This window comes from Pseudophryne corroboree, unplaced genomic scaffold (assembly GCF_028390025.1).
Source record: "Pseudophryne corroboree isolate aPseCor3 unplaced genomic scaffold, aPseCor3.hap2 scaffold_218, whole genome shotgun sequence".
NCBI classification, from domain to species: Eukaryota; Metazoa; Chordata; class Amphibia; order Anura; family Myobatrachidae; genus Pseudophryne; species Pseudophryne corroboree.
The window spans coordinates 533,016-552,922 of NW_026968826.1; the positions used below are offsets into that span (position 1 = coordinate 533,016).

The 19,907-nt window shown below is 43.1% G+C and overlaps 10 non-coding genes and 1 pseudogene across 10 annotated transcripts; all 11 read right to left on the reverse strand.

Annotated features, from left to right (window-relative positions):
- Nucleotides 1-2: 2 nt before the first annotated feature.
- On the reverse strand, nucleotides 3-165 carry LOC135007221 (U1 spliceosomal RNA). Its single transcript, XR_010207272.1, has one exon. It is a non-coding gene; the product is annotated as a U1 spliceosomal RNA (small nuclear RNA).
- A 152-nt stretch (nucleotides 166-317) lies between these two features.
- On the reverse strand, nucleotides 318-481 carry LOC135007459 (U1 spliceosomal RNA). Its single transcript, XR_010207447.1, has one exon. It is a non-coding gene; the product is annotated as a U1 spliceosomal RNA (small nuclear RNA).
- Nucleotides 482-2,905: 2,424 nt separating this feature from the next.
- Nucleotides 2,906-3,069, reverse strand: LOC135006869 (U1 spliceosomal RNA). Its single transcript, XR_010206939.1, has one exon. It is a non-coding gene; the product is annotated as a U1 spliceosomal RNA (small nuclear RNA).
- A 152-nt stretch (nucleotides 3,070-3,221) lies between these two features.
- Nucleotides 3,222-3,385, reverse strand: LOC135007171 (U1 spliceosomal RNA). Its single transcript, XR_010207223.1, has one exon. It is a non-coding gene; the product is annotated as a U1 spliceosomal RNA (small nuclear RNA).
- A 670-nt stretch (nucleotides 3,386-4,055) lies between these two features.
- LOC135007367 (U1 spliceosomal RNA) lies at nucleotides 4,056-4,219 on the reverse strand. Its single transcript, XR_010207402.1, has one exon. It is a non-coding gene; the product is annotated as a U1 spliceosomal RNA (small nuclear RNA).
- Nucleotides 4,220-5,054: 835 nt separating this feature from the next.
- LOC135007384 (U1 spliceosomal RNA) lies at nucleotides 5,055-5,190 on the reverse strand (annotated as a pseudogene).
- A 152-nt stretch (nucleotides 5,191-5,342) lies between these two features.
- Nucleotides 5,343-5,506, reverse strand: LOC135007471 (U1 spliceosomal RNA). The gene has a single exon (XR_010207452.1). It is a non-coding gene; the product is annotated as a U1 spliceosomal RNA (small nuclear RNA).
- Nucleotides 5,507-6,180: 674 nt separating this feature from the next.
- LOC135007244 (U1 spliceosomal RNA) lies at nucleotides 6,181-6,343 on the reverse strand. Its single transcript, XR_010207295.1, has one exon. It is a non-coding gene; the product is annotated as a U1 spliceosomal RNA (small nuclear RNA).
- Nucleotides 6,344-6,495: 152 nt separating this feature from the next.
- LOC135007025 (U1 spliceosomal RNA) lies at nucleotides 6,496-6,659 on the reverse strand. Its single transcript, XR_010207083.1, has one exon. It is a non-coding gene; the product is annotated as a U1 spliceosomal RNA (small nuclear RNA).
- A 674-nt stretch (nucleotides 6,660-7,333) lies between these two features.
- LOC135007222 (U1 spliceosomal RNA) lies at nucleotides 7,334-7,496 on the reverse strand. Its single transcript, XR_010207273.1, has one exon. It is a non-coding gene; the product is annotated as a U1 spliceosomal RNA (small nuclear RNA).
- A 152-nt stretch (nucleotides 7,497-7,648) lies between these two features.
- On the reverse strand, nucleotides 7,649-7,812 carry LOC135007004 (U1 spliceosomal RNA). The gene has a single exon (XR_010207064.1). It is a non-coding gene; the product is annotated as a U1 spliceosomal RNA (small nuclear RNA).
- Nucleotides 7,813-19,907: the final 12,095 nt, after the last annotated feature.

A 19,907-nucleotide genomic window follows, 5' to 3' on the forward strand; every position in this document is an offset into this window, starting at 1 on the left:
AGATCTGAATTATACGAGAGCCGACCAGGGGAAACACAAATTATGCAGTCAAGTTTCCCACATTTGGGGAAATCGCAGGGGCAGCACACCCAGAGTGCAATGGGTGAGCCTTGCCCTGGGAGAAGCACCTTCATGATCATAGTATCTCACCTGGCAGGTAAGTAGGAGTTGGGCTAGAGCTGGGGAGGGTCGCTGTTCGGGCACCCCCCTGTCAAGTGAAAGAGATCCAACTGAGGCAGCACAAGGGAACTCTCGAAAGAAGAACAAGGCTAGAGGAAGATCTGAGACAAAGAAATCTGACTTTTACCAGAGCTGACCAGAGGAAAGCACAAACACAGTCCCCCACTACCACAAATAATGCAGTCGAGTTTCCCACATTTGGGAAAATCACAGGGGTCAGCATACCCAGAATGCAATGAATGAACCTCACCCTGGGAGAACAATCTTCATGACCATGGTATCTCCTATGCAAAATAAGTATGATTTGGGATAGGGCTGGTGAGGGCCGCTGCTCAGGCACATCTCTGTCAAGTAAAGGAGATTCAACTGAGGCAGCACAAGGGAACTCTCATCTGGGGACAACAACTGCAGGGAGACCACATCTTTTCAGATGAACATGGGAGGGCGGAAGGCTGCCTAATACTGAAGCACCATCAAATATCAAACCATATGCAACAACTAGTACAAGCACTCCTTGGGGAAGGTCTGCAGCAGACGGATTTGCATACGGTGATGTTATCCAAGCAGTGGGCCAAAGTTGACTGGAACCCTCATCTGCATATGAAAAGAGAAAAGGGGCATGCAGGGCATGGCGGCCTTTTGCAGTGCTTGGATGACCCCTAGTTCGCATTAAACACCCCCACCCTCCTTTGGTGTGGGGCTCATGTTGGCCATGCCCCATCCCCTGAAGCATTCAAGATGATTTCTTGCAGCAGCTGGGCACTGTAACAGCTCCAGAGCTGTTCTGTAAGGCAAGTAAAAGGGTGTGGGCCCTGCAGCACCACCTGTTGTTCGCATTGTGCGTTGGAAGGCACAAATTAAGCAGACGGGAGGAGAAGTCAGGATAGTGCGCAAGGGCATACTTTTCTCTTAGTCCGGGGGCAAGGCTTCAAAATGGGGTCTGCAACGGAGGAGACACAGGGGGCGTGGTCACAGCAGCTTTTCTCTACAGCCTGCACCAGCAGGAGCCTACACCATTTTTTATGATCACGCTGAACTGCAGTGCGACTGCAATTACAGCATGGTCAAGAAGGGAGGCGTCATGCTGGGTGGCCATGCCCTGTCACTGTGCAGGAGCCAGCACAGCTCACACACTAGTCCCCGGGTGCAGCCCCCAACCCCCGGGACACCCGGAGCAACAAAATGTAGATTCAGGCCACCAGGCCACGCCCCTACCTATGAAACCATGCCTCCTTTTTACCATTGCGCTGTTTATCTGCGCGCACTGCATTACAATCTCCCTCGCCACCTTTCTGGGTGTCACCAGTGATAGTGACACCTCTGCCATGCTTGTAGCAGCTGGTCCTAAGATCTACGCCTCAAGCCCTGAGTGTTTGCCCTTGTGACTTGTTGATCATCATAGCGAAGCAGATGCTTACAGAAAACTGCAGGGGCTTAGATTGAAAATAAAAAAATTGATGGGTATAAGGTAGAGAGGAGCGGGTTCGGTTCTCCGAGAACCGAATTCCCCACGAACTCCACGTGGTTTACACTGGTCCGAGGCAGGCTCGGTTGTTCCCGCCTGACTCGGAAAACCTGAACAAGGGAAAATGTCATCATCCCGCTGTCGGATTCTTGCGAGATTCGGATTCCATATAAAGAGCTGCGCGTTGCTGCCATTTTTACTCGTGCATTGAAGAGAGAGCGGAGAGGACGTGGCTATGTTCTCTCAGTGGAAATCTCAATATCAGTGCTCAGTATCAGTGGTTACTTATTGCTGCTCAGTAATACTAGTAGTGTGTCTCTCCTGCTCAGTGTCAGTTCTCAGTAGTATCCTCATCAGTGCTCAGTATCACTGCTCATTGTCTTGTGCTGCATTGTGGTGCTCAGCATACTACAGTACATTACTAATAGTCCAGTGCTGCATCTTGCTGCTCAGTGTCAGTTCTAGTATCCTCATCAGTGCTCACTATCACTGCTCATTGCATTGTGGTGTTCTGTATACTACAGTAACATAGTAATATAGTATATATAGAGGAGCGGGTTCGGTTCTCCGAGAACCGAATTCCCGACGAACTCCACGTGGTTTACACTGGTCCGTGGCAGGCTCGGTTGTTCCCGCCTGACTCGGAAAACCTGAACAAGGGAAAATGTCATCATCCCGCTGTCGGATTCTCGCGAGATTCGGATTCCATATAAAGAGCTGCGCGTTGCCGCCATTTTTACTCGTGCATTGAAGAGAGAGCGGAGAGGACGTGGCTATGTTCTCTCAGTGGAAATCTCAATATCAGTGCCCAGTATCAGTGGTTACTTATTGCTGCTCAGTAATACTAGTAGTGTGTCTCTCCTGCTCAGTGTCAGTTCTCAGTAGTATCCTCATCAGTGCTCAGTATCACTGCTCATTGTCTTGTGCTGCATTGTGGTGCTCAGCATACAACAGTACATTACTAATAGTCCAGTGCTGCATCTTGCTGCTCATGTTGGCTATGCCCCAGCCCCTGAAGCATTCAAGCTGATTTCTTGCAGCAGCTGGGCACTGTAACAGCTCCAGAGCTGCTCTGTAAGGCAAGTAAAAGGGTGTTGGCCCTGCAGCACTACCTGTAGTTTGCATTGTGCGTTGGAAGGCACAAAGTAAGCAGACAGGAGAAGTCAGGAGAGTGCACAAGGGCATAGAAGGCAGGGGCTCAAGAAAAGAGAAGTGGAAACAGACAGCAAACTAGGCTGGAGAGAGACCTGAGACAAAGAGATCTGAATTATAAGAGTAGCCGACCAGAGGAAACACAAATTATGCAGTCAAGTGTCCCACATTTGGGGAAATCGTAGGAGCAGCACACCCAGAGTGCAATGGGTGAGCCTTGCCCTGGTAGAAGCACCTTCCCGATCATAGTATCTCACTTGGCAGGTAAGTAGGAGTTGGGCTTGAGCTGGGGAGGGTCGCTGCTCGGGCACCCCCCTGTCAAGTGAAGGAGATCCAACTGAGGCAGCACAAGGAAACTCTCAAAAAAAGAACAAGGCTAGAGGAAGATCTGAGACAAAGAAATCTGACTTTTACCAGAGCTGACCAGAGGAAAGCACAAACACAGTCCCCCACTACCACAAATAATGCAGTCGAGTTTCCCACATTTGGGGAAATCACAGGGGTCAGCATACCCAGAATGCAATGAATGAACCTCACCCTGGGAGAACAATCTTCATGACCATGGTATCTCCTATGCAAAATAAGTATGATTTGGGATAGGGCTGGGGAGGGCCGCTGCTCAGGCACATCTCTTTCAAGTAAAGGAGATTCAACTGAGGCAGCACAAGGGAACTCTCATCTGGGGACAACAACTGCAGGGAGAACACATATTTTCAGATGAACATGGGAGAGCTGAAGGCTGCCTAATACTGAAGCACCCCAAACAACAAACCAAATGCAACAACTAGTACAAGCATTCCTGGGGGAAGGTCTGCAGAAGACGGATTTGCATACGGTGATGTCATCCAAGCAGTGGGCCAAAGTTGGCTGGAACCCTCATCTGCATATGAAAAGAGAAAAGGGGTATGCAGGGCATGGCGGCCTTTTGCGGCGCTTGGATGACCCTTAGTTCGCATTAAACACCTCCACCCTCCATCGGTGTGGGGCTCATGTTGGCTATGCCCCAGCCCCTGAAGCATTCAAGCTGATTTCTTGCAGCAGCTGGGCACTGTAACAGCTCCAGAGCTGCTCTGAAAGGCAAGTAAAAGGGTGTGGGCCCTGCAGCACTACCTGTAGTTTGCATTGTGCGTTGGAAGGCACAAAGTAAGCAGACAGGAGAAGTCAGGAGAGTGCACAAGGGCATAGAAGGCAGCGGCTCAAGAAAAGAGAAGTGGAAACAGACAGCAAACTAGGCTGGAGAGAGACCTGAGACAAAGAGATCTGAATTATACGAGTAGCCGACTAGAGGAAACACAAATTATGCAGTCAAGTGTCCCACATTTGGGGAAATCGTAGGAGCAGCACACCCAGAGTGCAATGGGTGAGCCTTGCCCTGGGAGAAGCACCTTCCTGATCATAGTATCTCACCTGGCAGGTAAGTAGGAGTTGGGCTAGAGATGGGGAGGGTCGCTGCTCGGGCACCCCCCTGTCAAGTGAAGTTCTGCAGAAGACGGATTTGCATACGGTGATGTCATCCAAGCAGTGGGTCAAAGTTGGCTTCAACCCTCATCTGCATATGAAAAGAGAAAAGGGGCGTGCAGGGCATGGCGGCCTTTTGCGGTGCTTGGATGACCCCTAGTTCGCATTAAACACCTCCACCCTCCTTTGGTGTGGGGCTCATGTTGGCCATGCCCCATCCCCTGAAGATGAACATGGGAGGGCAGAAGGCTGCCTAATACTGAAGCACCCCCAAACAACAAACCAAATGCAACAACTAGTGCAAGCATTCCTGGGGGAAGGCCTGCCGCAGATGGATTTGCATATGGTGATGTCATCCAAGCAGTGGGTCAAAGTTGGCTTCAACCCTCGTCTGCATATGAAAAGAGAAAAGGGGCGTGCAGGGCATGGTGGCCTTTTGCGGCGCTTGGCTGACCCCTAGTTTGCATTAAACACCTCCACCCTCCTTTGGTGTGGGGCTCATGTTGGCTATGCCCCAGCCCCTGAAGCATTCAAGCTGATTTCTTGCAGCAGCTGGGCACTGTAACAGCTCCAGAGCTGCTCTGTAAGGCAAGTAAAAGGGTGTGGGCCCTGCAGCACTACCTGTAGTTTGCATTGTGCATTGGAAGGCACAAAGTAAGCAGACGGGAGGAGAAGTCAGGATAGTGCACAAGGGTATAGAAGGGAGCGGCTGAAGAAAAGAGAAGTGGAAACAGACAGCAAACTAGGCTGGAGAGAGACCTGAGACAAAGAGATCTGAATTATACGAGAGCCGACGAGGGGAAACACAAATTATGCAGTCAAGTTTCCCACATTTGGGGAAATCGCAGGAGCAGCACACCCAGAGTGCAATGGTTGAGCCTTGCCCTGGGAGAAGCACCTTCATGATCATAGTATCTCACCTGGCAGGTAAGTAGGAGTTGGGCTAGAGCTGGGGAGGGTCGCTGCTCGGGTTCCCCCCTGTGAAGTGAAGGAGATCCAACTGAGGCAGCACCAGGGAACTCTCGAAAGAAGAACAAGGCTAGAGGAAGATCTGAGACAAAGAAATCTGACTTTTACCAGAGCTGACCAGAGGAAAGCACAAACACAGTCCCCCACTACCACAAATAATGCAGTCGAGTTTCCCACATTTGGGAAAATCACAGGGGTCAGCATACCCAGAATGCAATGAATGAACCTCACCCTGGGAGAACAATCTTCATGACCATGGTATCTCCTATGCAAAATAAGTATGATTTGGGATAGGGCTGGTGAGGGCAGCTGCTCAGGCACATCTCTGTCAAGTAAAGGAGATTCAACTGAGGCAGCACAAGTGAACTCTCATCTGGGGACAACAACTGCAGGGAGACCACATCTTTTCAGATGAACATGGGAGGGCGGAAGGCTGCCTAATACTGAAGCACCATCAAATATCAAACCATATGCAACAACTAGTACAAGCACTCCTGGGGGAAGGTCTGCAGCAGACGGATTTGCATACGGTGATGTTATCCAAGCAGTGGGCCAAAGTTGACTGGAACCCTCATCTGCATATGAAAAGAGAAAAGGGGCATGCAGGGCATGGCGGCCTTTTGCAGTGCTTGGATGACCCCTAGTTCGCATTAAACACCTCCACCCTCCTTTGGTGTGGGGCTCATGTTGGCCATGCCCCATCCCCTGAAGCATTCAAGCTGATTTCTTGCAGCAGCTGGGCACTGTAACAGCTCCAGAGCTGCTCTGTAAGGCAAGTAAAAGGGTGTGGGCCCTGCAGCACTACCTGTAGTTTGCATTGTGCATTGGAAGGCACAAAGTAAGCAGACGGGAGGAGAAGTCAGGATAGTGCACAAGGGTATAGAAGGGAGCGGCTGAAGAAAAGAGAAGTGGAAACAGACAGCAAACTAGGCTGGAGAGAGACCTGAGACAAATAGATCTGAATTATACGAGAGCCGACCAGGGGAAACACAAATTATGCAGTCAAGTTTCCCACATTTGGGGAAATCGCAGGGGCAGCACACCCAGAGTGCAATGGGTGAGCCTTGCCCTGGGAGAAGCACCTTCATGATCATAGTATCTCACCTGGCAGGTAAGTAGGAGTTGGGCTAGAGCTGGGGAGGGTCGCTGCTCGGGTACCCCCCTGTCAAGTGAAGGAGATCCAACTGAGGCAGCACAATGGAACTCTCGAAAGAAGAACAAGGCTAGAGGAAAATCTGAGACAAAGAAATCTGACTTTTACCAGAGCTGACCAGAGGAAAGCACAAACACAGTCCCCCACTACCACAAATAATGCAGTCAAGTTTCCCACATTTGGGGAAATCACAGGGGTCAGCATACCCAAAATGCAATGAATGAACCTCACCCTGGGAGAACAATCTTCATGACCATGGTATCTCCTATGCAAAATAAGTATGATTTGGAATAGGGCTGGGGAGGGCCGCTGCTCATGCACATCTCTGTCAAGTAAAGGAGATTCAACTGAGGCAGCACAAGGGAACTCTCATCTGGGGACAACAACTGCAGGGAGAACACATATTTTCAGATGAACATGGGAGGGCAGAAGGCTGCCTAATACTGAAGCACCCCCAAACAACAAACCAAATGCAACAACTAGTGCAAGCATTCCTGGGGGAAGTTCTGCAGAAGACGGATTTGCATACGGTGATGTCATCCAAGCAGTGGGTCAAAGTTGGCTTCAACCCTCATCTGCATATGAAAAGAGAAAAGGGGCGTGCAGGGCATGGCGGCCTTTTGCGGTGCTTGGATGACCCCTAGTTCGCATTAAACACCTCCACCCTCCTTTGGTGTGGGGCTCATGTTGGCCATGCCCCATCCCCTGAAGCATTCAAGCTGATTTCTTGCAGCAGCTGGGCACTGTAACAGCTCCAGAGCTGCTCTGTAAGGCAAGTAAAAGGGTGTGGGCCCTGCAGCACTACCTGTAGTTTGCATTGTGCATTGGAAGGCACAAAGTAAGCAGACGGGAGGAGAAGTCAGGATAGTGCACAAGGGTATAGAAGGGAGCGGTTGAAGAAAAGAGAAGTGGAAACAGACAGCAAACTAGGCTGGAGAGAGACCTGAGACAAAGAGATCTGAATTATACGAGAGCCGACCAGGGGAAACACAAATTATGCAGTCAAGTTTCCCACATTTGGGGAAATCGCAGGGGCAGCACACCCAGAGTGCAATGGGTGAGCCTTGCCCTGGGAGAAGCACCTTCATGATCATAGTATCTCACCTGGCAGGTAAGTAGGAGTTGGGCTAGAGCTGGGGAGGGTCGCTGTTCGGGCACCCCCCTGTCAAGTGAGAGAGATCCAACTGAGGCAGCACAAGGGAACTCTCGAAAGAAGAACAAGGCTAGAGGAAGATCTGAGACAAAGAAATCTGACTTTTACCAGAGCTGACCAGAGGAAAGCACAAACACAGTCCCCCACTACCACAAATAATGCAGTCGAGTTTCCCACATTTGGGAAAATCACAGGGGTCAGCATACCCAGAATGCAATGAATGAACCTCACCCTTGGAGAACAATCTTCATGACCATGGTATCTCCTATGCAAAATAAGTATGATTTGGGATAGGGCTGGTGAGGGCAGCTGCTCAGGCACATCTCTGTCAAGTAAAGGAGATTCAACTGAGGCAGCACAAGTGAACTCTCATCTGGGGACAACAACTGCAGGGAGACCACATCTTTTCAGATGAACATGGGAGGGCGGAAGGCTGCCTAATACTGAAGCACCATCAAATATCAAACCATATGCAACAACTAGTACAAGCACTCCTGGGGGAAGGTCTGCAGCAGACGGATTTGCATACGGTGATGTTATCCAAGCAGTGGGCCAAAGTTGACTGGAACCCTCATCTGCATATGAAAAGAGAAAAGGGGCATGCAGGGCATGGCGGCCTTTTGCAGTGCTTGGATGACCCCTAGTTCGCATTAAACACCTCCCCCCTCCTTTGGTGTGGGGCTCATGTTGGCCATGCCCCATCCCCTGAAGCATTCAAGCTGATTTCTTGCAGCAGCTGGGCACTGTAACAGCTCCAGAGCTGCTCTGTAAGGCAAGTAAAAGGGTGTGGGCCCTGCAGCACTACATGTAGTTTGCATTCTAGTGTCTTTCGTTTGGGAGAAAAATGCAAAGGTACAATACAGCTTTTCCTTGCCGATATCTCTCTTTTGCAAAGAGCTAGGCATTGGAAAATTCAGGGCTATACCGTGTAGATGAAGCACTAACAGGAGGCTTTTAAATTTTCATTCTAGTGTCTTTCGTTTGGGAGAAAAATGCAAAGGTACAATACAGCTTTTCCTTGCCAATATCTCTCTTTTGCAAAGAGCTAGGCATTGGAAAATTCAGGGCTATAACGTGTAGATGAAGCACTAACAGGAGGCTTTAAAATTTTCATTCTAGTGTCTTTCGTTTGGGAGAAAAATGCAAAAGTACAATGCAGCTTTTCCTTGCCGATATCTCTCTTTTGCAAAGAGATAGGCATTGGAAAATTCAGGGCTATAACGTGTAGATGAAGCACTAATAGGAGGCTTTAAAATTTTCATTCTAGTGTCTTTCGTTTGGGAGAAAAAAGCAAAGGTACAATACAGCTTTTCCTTGCCGATATCTCTCTTTTGCAAAGAGATAGGCATTGGAAAATTCAGGGCTATAACGTGTAGATGAAGCACTAACAGGAGGCTTTAAAATTTTCATTCTAGTGTCTTTCGTTTGGGAGAAAAATGCAAAGGTACAATACAGCTTTTCCTTGCCGATATCTCTCTTTTGCAAAGAGCTAGGCATTGGAAAATTCAGGGCTATAACGTGTAGATGAAGCACTAACAGTAGGCTTTAAAATTTTCATTCTAGTGTCTTTCGTTTGGGAGAAAAATGCAAAGGTACAATACAGCTTTTCCTTGCCAATATCTCTCTTTTGCAAAGAGCTAGGCATTGGAAAATTCAGGGCTATAACGTGTAGATGAAGCACTAACAGGAGGCTTTAAAATTTTCATTCTAGTGTCTTTCGTTTGGGAGAAAAATGCAAAAGTACAATGCAGCTTTTCCTTGCCGATATCTCTCTTTTGCAAAGAGATAGGCATTGGAAAATGCAGGGCTATAACGTGTAGATGAAGCACTAACAGGAGGCTTTAAAATTTTCATTCTAGTGTCTTTCGTTTGGGAGAAAAATGCAAAGGTACAATACAGCATTTCCTTGCCGATATCTCTCTTTTGCAAAGAGATAGGCATTGGAAAATTCAGGGCTATAACGTGTAGATGAAGCACTAACAGGAGGCTTTAAAATTTTCATTCTAGTGTCTTTCGTTTGGGAGAAAAATGCAAAGGTACAATACAGCTTTTCCTTGCCGATATCTCTCTTTTGCAAAGAGATAGGCATTGGAAAATTCAGGGCTATAACGTGTAGATGAAGCACTAACAGGAGGCTTTAACATTTTCATTCTAGTGTACTTCGTTTGGGAGAAAAATGCAAAGGTACAATACAGCTTTTCCTTACCGATATCTCTCTTTTGCAAAGAGATAGGCATTGGAAAATTCAGGGCTATAACGTGTAGATGAAGCACTAATAGGAGGCTTTAAAATTTTCATTCTAGTGTCCTTCGTTTGGGAGAAAAATGCAAAGGTACAATACAGCTTTTCCTTGCCGATATCTCTCTTTTGCAAAGAGATAGGCATTGGAAAATTCAGGGCTATAACGTGTAGATGAAGCACTAACAGGAGGCTTTAAAATTTTCATTCTAGTGTCTTTCGTTTGGGAGAAAAATGCAAAAGTACAATGCAGCTTTTCCTTGCCGATATCTCTCTTTTGCAAAGAGATAGGCATTGGAAAATGCAGGGCTATAACGTGTAGATGAAGCACTAACAGGAGGCTTTAAAATTTTCATTCTAGTGTCTTTCGTTTGGGAGAAAAATGCAAAGGTACAATACAGCATTTCCTTGCCGATATCTCTCTTTTGCAAAGAGATAGGCATTGGAAAATTCAGGGCTATAACGTGTAGATGAAGCACTAACAGGAGGCTTTAAAATTTTCATTCTAGTGTCTTTCGTTTGGGAGAAAAATGCAAAGGTACAATACAGCTTTTCCTTGCCGATATCTCTCTTTTGCAAAGAGCTAGGCATTGGAAAATTCAGGGCTATACCGCGTACATGAAGCACTAACAGGAGGCTTTTAAATTTTCATTCTAGTGTCTTTCGTTTGGGAGAAAAATGCAAAGGTACAATACAGCTTTTCCTTGCCAATATCTCTCTTTTGCAAAGAGCTAGGCATTGGAAAATTCAGGGCTATAACGTGTAGATGAAGCACTAACAGGAGGCTTTAAAATTTTCATTCTAGTGTCTTTCGTTTGGGAGAAAAATGCAAAAGTACAATGCAGCTTTTCCTTGCCGATATCTCTCTTTTGCAAAGAGATAGGCATTGGAAAATTCAGGGCTATAACGTGTAGATGAAGCACTAATAGGAGGCTTTAAAATTTTCATTCTAGTGTCTTTCGTTTGGGAGAAAAAAGCAAAGGTACAATACAGCTTTTCCTTGCCGATATCTCTCTTTTGCAAAGAGATAGGCATTGGAAAATTCAGGGCTATAACGTGTAGATGAAGCACTAACAGGAGGCTTTAAAATTTTCATTCTAGTGTCTTTCGTTTGGGAGAAAAATGCAAAGGTACAATACAGCTTTTCCTTGCCGATATCTCTCTTTTGCAAAGAGCTAGGCATTGGAAAATTCAGGGCTATAACGTGTAGATGAAGCACTAACAGTAGGCTTTAAAATTTTCATTCTAGTGTCTTTCGTTTGGGAGAAAAATGCAAAGGTACAATACAGCTTTTCCTTGCCGATATCTCTCTTTTGCAAAGAAATAGGCATTGGAAAATTCAGGGCTATAACGTGTAGATGAAGCACTAACAGGAGGCTTTAAAATTTTCATTCTAGTGTCCTTCGTTTGGGAGAAAAATGCAAAGGTACAATACAGCTTTTCCTTGCCGATATCTCTCTTTTGCAAAGAGATAGGCATTGGAAAATTCAGGGCTATATCGTGTAGATGAAGCACTAACAGGAGGCTTTAAAATTTTCATTCTAGTGTCTTTCGTTTGGGAGAAAAATGCAAAGGTACAATACAGCTTTTCCTTGCCAATATCTCTCTTTTGCAAAGAGCTAGGCATTGGAAAATTCAGGGCTATAACGTGTAGATGAAGCACTAACAGGAGGCTTTAAAATTTTCATTCTAGTGTCTTTCGTTTGGGAGAAAAATGCAAAAGTACAATGCAGCTTTTCCTTGCCGATATCTCTCTTTTGCAAAGAGATAGGCATTGGAAAATGCAGGGCTATAACGTGTAGATGAAGCACTAACAGGAGGCTTTAAAATTTTCATTCTAGTGTCTTTCGTTTGGGAGAAAAATGCAAAGGTACAATACAGCATTTCCTTGCCGATATCTCTCTTTTGCAAAGAGATAGGCATTGGAAAATTCAGGGCTATAACGTGTAGATGAAGCACTAACAGGAGGCTTTAAAATTTTCATTCTAGTGTACTTCGTTTGGGAGAAAAATGCAAAGGTACAATACAGCTTTTCCTTGCCGATATCTCTCTTTTGCAAAGAGATAGGCATTGGAAAATTCAGGGCTATAACGTGTAGATGAAGCACTAACAGGAGGCTTTAAAATTTTCATTCTAGTGTCTTTCGTTTGGGAGAAAAATGCAAAGGTACAATACAGCTTTTCCTTGTCGATATCTCTCTTTTGCAAAGAGCTAGGCATTGGAAAATTCAGGGCTATAACGTGTAGATGAAGCACTAACAGTAGGATTTAAAATTTTCATTCTAGTGTCTTTCGTTTGGGAGAAAAATGCAAAGGTACAATACAGCTTTTCCTTGCCGATATCTCTCTTTTGCAAAGAGATAGGCATTGGAAAATTCAGGGCTATAACGTGTAGATGAAGCACTAACAGGAGGCTTTAAAATTTTCATTCTAGTGTCTTTCGTTTGGGAGAAAAATGCAAAGGTACAATACAGTTTTTCCTTGCCGATATCTCTCTTTTGCAAAGAGATAGGCATTGGAAAATTCAGGGCTATAACGTGTAGATGAAGCACTAATAGGAGGCTTTAACATTTTCATTCTAGTGTCCTTCGTTTGGGAGAAAAATGCAAAGGTACAATACAGCTTTTCCTTGCCGATATCTCTCTTTTGCAAAGAGATAGGCATTGGAAAATTCAGGGCTATAACGTGTAGATGAAGCACTAACAGGAGGCTTTAAAATTTTCATTCTAGTGTCTTTCGTTTGGGAGAAAAATGCAAAGGTACAATACAGCTTTTCCTTGCCGATATCTCTCTTTTGCAAAGAGCTAGGCATTGGAAAATTCAGGGCTATAACGTGTAGTTGAAGCACTAACAGTAGGCTTTAACATTTTCATTCTAGTGTCTTTCGTTTGGGAGAAAAATGCAAAGGCACAATACAGCTTTTCCTTGCCGATATCTCTCTTTTGCAAAGAGATAGGCATTGGAAAATTCAGGGCTATAACGTGTAGATGAAGCACTAACAGGAGGCTTTAAAATTTTCATTCTAGTGTCTTTCGTTTGGGAGAAAAATGCAAAAGTACAATGCAGCTTTTCCTTGCCGATATCTCTCTTTTGCAAAGAGATAGGCATTGGAAAATGCAGGGCTATAACGTGTAGATGAAGCACTAACAGGAGGCTTTAAAATTATCATTCTAGTGTCTTTCGTTTGGGAGAAAAATGCAAAGGTACAATACAGCTTTTCCTTGCCGATATCTCTCTTTTGCAAAGAGCTAGGCATTGGAAAATTCAGGGCTATAACGTGTAGATGAAGCACTAACAGTAGGCTTTAAAATTTTCATTCTAGTGTCTTTCGTTTGGGAGAAAAATGCAAAGGTACAATACAGCTTTTCCTTGCCGATATCTCTCTTTTGCAAAGAGCTAGGCATTGGAAAATTCAGGGCTATAACGTGCAGATGAAGCACTAACAGTAGGATTTAAAATTTTCATTCTAGTATCTTTCGTTTGGGAGAAAAATGCAAAGGTACAATACAGCTTTTCCTTGCCGATATCTCTCTTTTGCAAAGAGATAGGCATTGGAAAATTCAGGGCTATAACGTGTAGATGAAGCACTAACAGGAGGCTTTAAAATTTTCATTTTAGTGTCTTTCGTTTGGGAGAAAAATGCAAAGGTACAATACAGTTTTTCCTTGCCGATATCTCTCTTTTGCAAAGAGATAGGCATTGGAAAATTCAGGGCTATAACGTGTAGATGAAGCACTAATAGGAGGCTTTAAAATTTTCATTCTAGTGTCCTTCGTTTGGGAGAAAAATGCAAAGGTACAATACAGCTTTTCCTTGCTGATATCTCTCTTTTGCAAAGAGATAGGCATTGGAAAATTCAGGGCTATAACGTGTAGATGAAGCACTAACAGGAGGCTTTAAAATTTTCATTCTAGTGTCTTTCGTTTGGGAGAAAAATGCAAAGGTACAATACAGCTTTTCCTTGCCGATATCTCTCTTTTGCAAAGAGCTAGGCATTGGAAAATTCAGGGCTATAACGTGTAGATGAAGCACTAACAGTAGGCTTTAACATTTTCATTCTAGTGTCTTTCGTTTGGGAGAAAAATGCAAAGGTACAATACAGCATTTCCTTGCCGATATCTCTCTTTTGCAAAGAGCTAGGCATTGGAAAATTCAGGGCTATAACGTGTAGATGAAGCACTAACAGTAGGCTTTAAAATTTTCATTCTAGTGTCTTTCGTTTGGGAGAAAAATGCAAAGGTACAATACAGCTTTTCCTTGCCGATATCTCTCTTTTGCAAAGAGATAGGCATTGGAAAATTCAGGGCTATAACGTGTAGATGAAGCACTAACAGGAGGCTTTAAATTTTTCATTCTAGTGTCCTTCGTTTGGGAGAAAAATGCAAAGGTACAATACAGCTTTTCCTTGCCGATATCTCTCTTTTGCAAAGAGATAGGCATTGGAAAATTCAGGGCTATAACGTATAGATGAAGCACTAACAGGAGGCTTTAAAATTTTCATTCTAGTGTCTTTCGTTTGGGAGAAAAATGCAAAAGTACAATGCAGCTTTTCCTTGCCGATATCTCTCTTTTGCAAAGAGATAGGCATTGGAAAATGCAGGGCTATAACGTGTAGATGAAGCACTAACAGGAGGCTTTAAAATTTTCATTCTAGTGTCTTTCGTTTGGGAGAAAAATGCAAAGGTACAATACAGCTTTTCCTTGCCGATATCTCTCTTTTGCAAAGAGATAGGCATTGGAAAATTCAGGGCTATAACGTGTAGATGAAGCACTAACAGGAGGCTTTAACATTTTCATTCTAGTGTACTTCGTTTGGGAGAAAAATGCAAAGGTACAATACAGCTTTTCCTTGCCGATATCTCTCTTTTGCATAGAGATAGGCATTGGAAAATTCAGGGCTATAACGTGTAGATGAAGCACTAATAGGAGGTTTTAAAATTTTCATTCTAGTGTCCTTCGTTTGGGAGAAAAATGCAAAGGTACAATACAGCTTTTCCTTGCCGATATCTCTCTTTTGCAAAGAGATAGGCATTGGAAAATTCAGGGCTATAACGTGTAGATGAAGCACTAACAGGAGGCTTTAAAATTTTCATTCTAGTGTCTTTCGTTTGGGAGAAAAATGCAAAGGTACAATACAGCTTTTCCTTGCCGATATCTCTCTTTTGCAAAGAGCTAGGCATTGGAAAATTCAGGGCTATAACGTGTAGATGAAGCACTAACAGGAGGCTTTAAAATTTTCATTCTAGTGTCTTTCGTTTGGGAGAAAAATGCAAAGGTACAATACAGCTTTTCCTTGCCAATATCTCTCTTTTGCAAAGAGCTAGGCATTGGAAAATTCAGGGCTATAACGTGTAGATGAAGCACTAACAGGAGGCTTTAAAATTTCCATTCTAGTGTCTTTCGTTCGGGAGAAAAATGCAAAGGTACAATACAGTTTTTCCTTGCCGATATCTCTCTTTTGCAAAGAGATAGGCATTGGAAAATTCAGGGCTATAACGTGTAGATGAAGCACTAACAGGAGGCTTTAAAATTTTCATTCTAGTGTCCTTCGTTTGGGAGAAAAATGCAAAGGTACAATACAGCTTTTCCTTGCCGATATCTCTCTTTTGCTAAGAGATAGGCATTGGAAAATTCAGGGCTATAACGTGTAGATGAAGCACTAAAAGGAGGCTTTAAAATTTTCATTCTAGTGTCCTTCGTTTGGGAGAAAAATGCAAAGGTACAATACAGCTTTTCCTTGCCGATATCTCTCTTTTGCAAAGAGATAGGCATTGGAAAATTCAGGGCTATAACGTGTAGATGAAGCACTAATAGGAGGCTTTAAAATTTTCATTCTAGTGTCCTTCGTTTGGGAGAAAAATGCAAAGGTACAATACAGCTTTTCCTTGCCGATATCTCTCTTTTGCAAAGAGATAGGCATTGGAAAATTCAGGGCTATAACGTGTAGATGAAGCACTAACAGGAGGCTTTAAAATTTTCATTCTAGTGTCTTTCGTTTGGGAGAAAAATGCAAAGGTACAATACAGCTTTTCCTTGCCGATATCTCTCTTTTGCAAAGAGCTAGGCATTGGAAAATTCAGGGCTATAACGTGTAGATGAAGCACTAACAGTAGACTTTAAAATTTTCATTCTAGTGTCTTTCGTTTGGGAGAAAAATGCAAAGGTACAATACAGCTTTTCCTTGCCAATATCTCTCTTTTGCAAAGAGCTAGGCATTGGAAAATTCAGGGCTATAACGTGTAGATGAAGCACTAACAGGAGGCTTTAAAATTTTCATTCTAGTGTCTTTCGTTTGGGAGAAAAATGCAAAGGTACAATACAGTTTTTCCTTGCCGATATCTCTCTTTTGCAAAGAGATAGGCATTGGAAAATTCAGGGCTATAACGTGTAGATGAAGCACTAACAGGAGGCTTTAAAATTTTCATTCTAGTGTCTTTCGTTTGGGAGAAAAATGCAAAGGTACAATACAGCTTTTCCTTGCCGATATCTCTCTTTTGCAAAGAGATAGGCATTTGAAAATTCAGGGCTATAACGTGTAGATGAAGCACTAACAGGAGGCTTTAAAATTTTCATTCTAGTGTCCTTCGTTTGGGAGAAAAATGCAAAGGTACAATACAGCTTTTCCTTGCCGATATCTCTCTTTTGCAAAGAGATAGGCATTGGAAAATTCAGGGCTATAACGTGTAGATGAAGCACTAATAGGAGGCTTTAAAATTTTCATTCTAGTGTCCTTCGTTTGGGAGAAACATGCAAAGGTACAATACAGCTTTTCCTTGCCGATATCTCTCTTTTGCAAAGAGATAGGCATTGGAAAATTCAGGGCTATAACGTGTAGATGAAGCACTAACAGGAGGCTTTAAAATTTTCATTCTAGTGTCTTTCGTTTGGGAGAAAAATGCAAAGGTACAATACAGCTTTTCCTTGCCGATATCTCTCTTTTGCAAAGAGCTAGGCATTGGAAAATTCAGGGCTATAACGTGTAGATGAAGCACTAATAGGAGGCTTTAAAATTTTCATTCTAGTGTCTTTCGTTTGGGAGAAAAATGCAAAAGTACAATGCTGCTTTTCCTTGCCGATATCTCTCTTTTGCAAAGAGATAGGCATTGGAAAATTCAGGGCTATAACGTGTAGATGAAGCACTAACAGGAGGCTTTAAAATTTTCATTCTAGTGTCCTTCGTTTGGGAGAAAAATGCAAAGGTACATTACAGCTTTTCCTTGCCAATATCTCTCTTTTGCAAAGAGCTAGGCATTGGAAAATTCAGGGCTATAACGTGTAGATGAAGCACTAACAGGAGGCTTTAAAATTTTCATTCTAGTGTCCTTCGTTTGGGAGAAAAATGCAAAGGTACAATACAGCTTTTCCTTGCCGATATCTCTCTTTTGCAAAGAGATAGGCATTGGAAAATTCAGGGCTATAACGTGTAGATGAAGCACTAACAGGAGGCTTTAAAATTTTCATTCTAGTGTCTTTCGTTTGGGAGAAAAATGCAAAGGTACAATACAGCTTTTCCTTGCCGATATCTCTCTTTTGCAAAGAGCTAGGCATTGGAAAATTCAGGGCTATTACGTGTAGATGAAGCACTAACAGTAGACTTTAAAATTTTCATTCTAGTGTCTTTCGTTTGGGAGAAAAATGCAAAGGTACAATACAGCTTTTCCTTGCCAATATCTCTCTTTTGCAAAGAGCTAGGCATTGGAAAATTCAGGGCTATAACGTGTAGATGAAGCACTAACAGGAGGCTTTAAAATTTTCATTCTAGTGTCTTTCGTTTGGGAGAAAAATGCAAAGGTACAATACAGTTTTTCCTTGCCGATATCTCTCTTTTGCAAAGAGATAGGCATTGGAAAATTCAGGGCTATAACGTGTAGATGAAGCACTAACAGGAGGCTTTAAAATTTTCATTCTAGTGTCTTTCGTTTGGGAGAAAAATGCAAAGGTACAATACAGCTTTTCCTTGCCGATATCTCTCTTTTGCAAAGAGATAGGCATTTGAAAATTCAGGGCTATAACGTGTAGATGAAGCACTAACAGGAGGCTTTAAAATTTTCATTCTAGTGTCCTTCGTTTGGGAGAAAAATGCAAAGGTACAATACAGCTTTTCCTTGCCGATATCTCTCTTTTGCAAAGAGATAGGCATTGGAAAATTCAGGGCTATAACGTGTAGATGAAGCACTAATAGGAGGCTTTAAAATTTTCATTCTAGTGTCCTTCGTTTGGGAGAAACATGCAAAGGTACAATACAGCTTTTCCTTGCCGATATCTCTCTTTTGCAAAGAGATAGGCATTGGAAAATTCAGGGCTATAACGTGTAGATGAAGCACTAACAGGAGGCTTTAAAATTTTCATTCTAGTGTCTTTCGTTTGGGAGAAAAATGCAAAGGTACAATACAGCTTTTCCTTGCCGATATCTCTCTTTTGCAAAGAGCTAGGCATTGGAAAATTCAGGGCTATAACGTGTAGATGAAGCACTAATAGGAGGCTTTAAAATTTTCATTCTAGTGTCTTTCGTTTGGGAGAAAAATGCAAAAGTACAATGCTGCTTTTCCTTGCCGATATCTCTCTTTTGCAAAGAGATAGGCATTGGAAAATTCAGGGCTATAACGTGTAGATGAAGCACTAACAGGAGGCTTTAAAATTTTCATTCTAGTGTCCTTCGTTTGGGAGAAAAATGCAAAGGTACATTACAGCTTTTCCTTGCCAATATCTCTCTTTTGCAAAGAGCTAGGCATTGGAAAATTCAGGGCTATAACGTGTAGATGAAGCACTAACAGGAGGCTTTAAAATTTTCATTCTAGTGTCTTTCGTTTGGGAGAAAAATGCAAAGGTACAATACAGCATTTCCTTGCCGATATCTCTCTTTTGCAAAGAGATAGGCATTGGAAAATTCAGGGCTATTACGTGTAGATGAAGCACTAAAAGGAGGCTTTAAAATTTTCATTCTAGTGTCCTTCGTTTGGGAGAAACATGCAAAGGTACAATACAGCTTTTCCTTGCCAATATCTCTCTTTTGCAAAGAGCTAGGCATTGGAAAATTCAGGGCTATAACGTGTAGATGAAGCACTAACAGGAGGCTTTAAAATTTTCATTCTAGTGTCTTTCGTTTGGGAGAAAAATGCAAAGGTACAATACAGTTTTTCCTTGCCGATATCTCTCTTTTGCAAAGAGATAGGCATTGGAAAATTCAGGGCTATAACGTGTAGATGAAGCACTAACAGGAGGCTTTAAAATTTTCATTCTAGTGTCTTTCGTTTGGGAGAAAAATGCAAAGGTACAATACAGCTTTTCCTTGCCGATATCTCTCTTTTGCAAAGAGATAGGCATTTGAAAATTCAGGGCTATAACGTGTAGATGAAGCACTAACAGAAGGCTTTAAAATTTTCATTCTAGTGTCCTTCGTTTGGGAGAAAAATGCAAAGGTACAATACAGCTTTTCCTTGCCGATATCTCTCTTTTGCAAAGAGATAGGCATTGGAAAATTCAGGGCTATAACGTGTAGATGAAGCACTAATAGGAGGCTTTAAAATTTTCATTCTAGTGTCCTTCGTTTGGGAGAAACATGCAAAGGTACAATACAGCTTTTCCTTGACGATATCTCTCTTTTGCAAAGAGATAGGCATTGGAAAATTCAGGGCTATAACGTGTAGATGAAGCACTAACAGGAGGCTTTAACATTTTCATTCTAGTGTCTTTCGTTTGGGAGAAAAATGCAAAGGTACAATACAGCTTTTCCTTGCCGATATCTCTCTTTTGCAAAGATCTAGGCATTGGAAAATTCAGGGCTATAACGTGTAGATGAAGCACTAATAGGAGGCTTTAAAATTTTCATTCTAGTGTCTTTCGTTTGGGAGAAAAATGCAAAAGTACAATGCTGCTTTTCCTTGCCGATATCTCTCTTTTGCAAAGAGATAGGCATTGGAAAATTCAGGGCTATTACGTGTAGATGAAGCACTAACAGGAGGCTTTAAAATTTTCATTCTAGTGTCCTTCGTTTGGGAGAAAAATGCAAAGGTACAATACAGCTTTTCCTTGCCAATATCTCTCTTTTGCAAAGAGCTAGGCATTGGAAAATTCAGGGCTATTACGTGTAGATGAAGCACTAACAGGAGGCTTTAAAATTTTCATTCTAGTGTCTTTCGT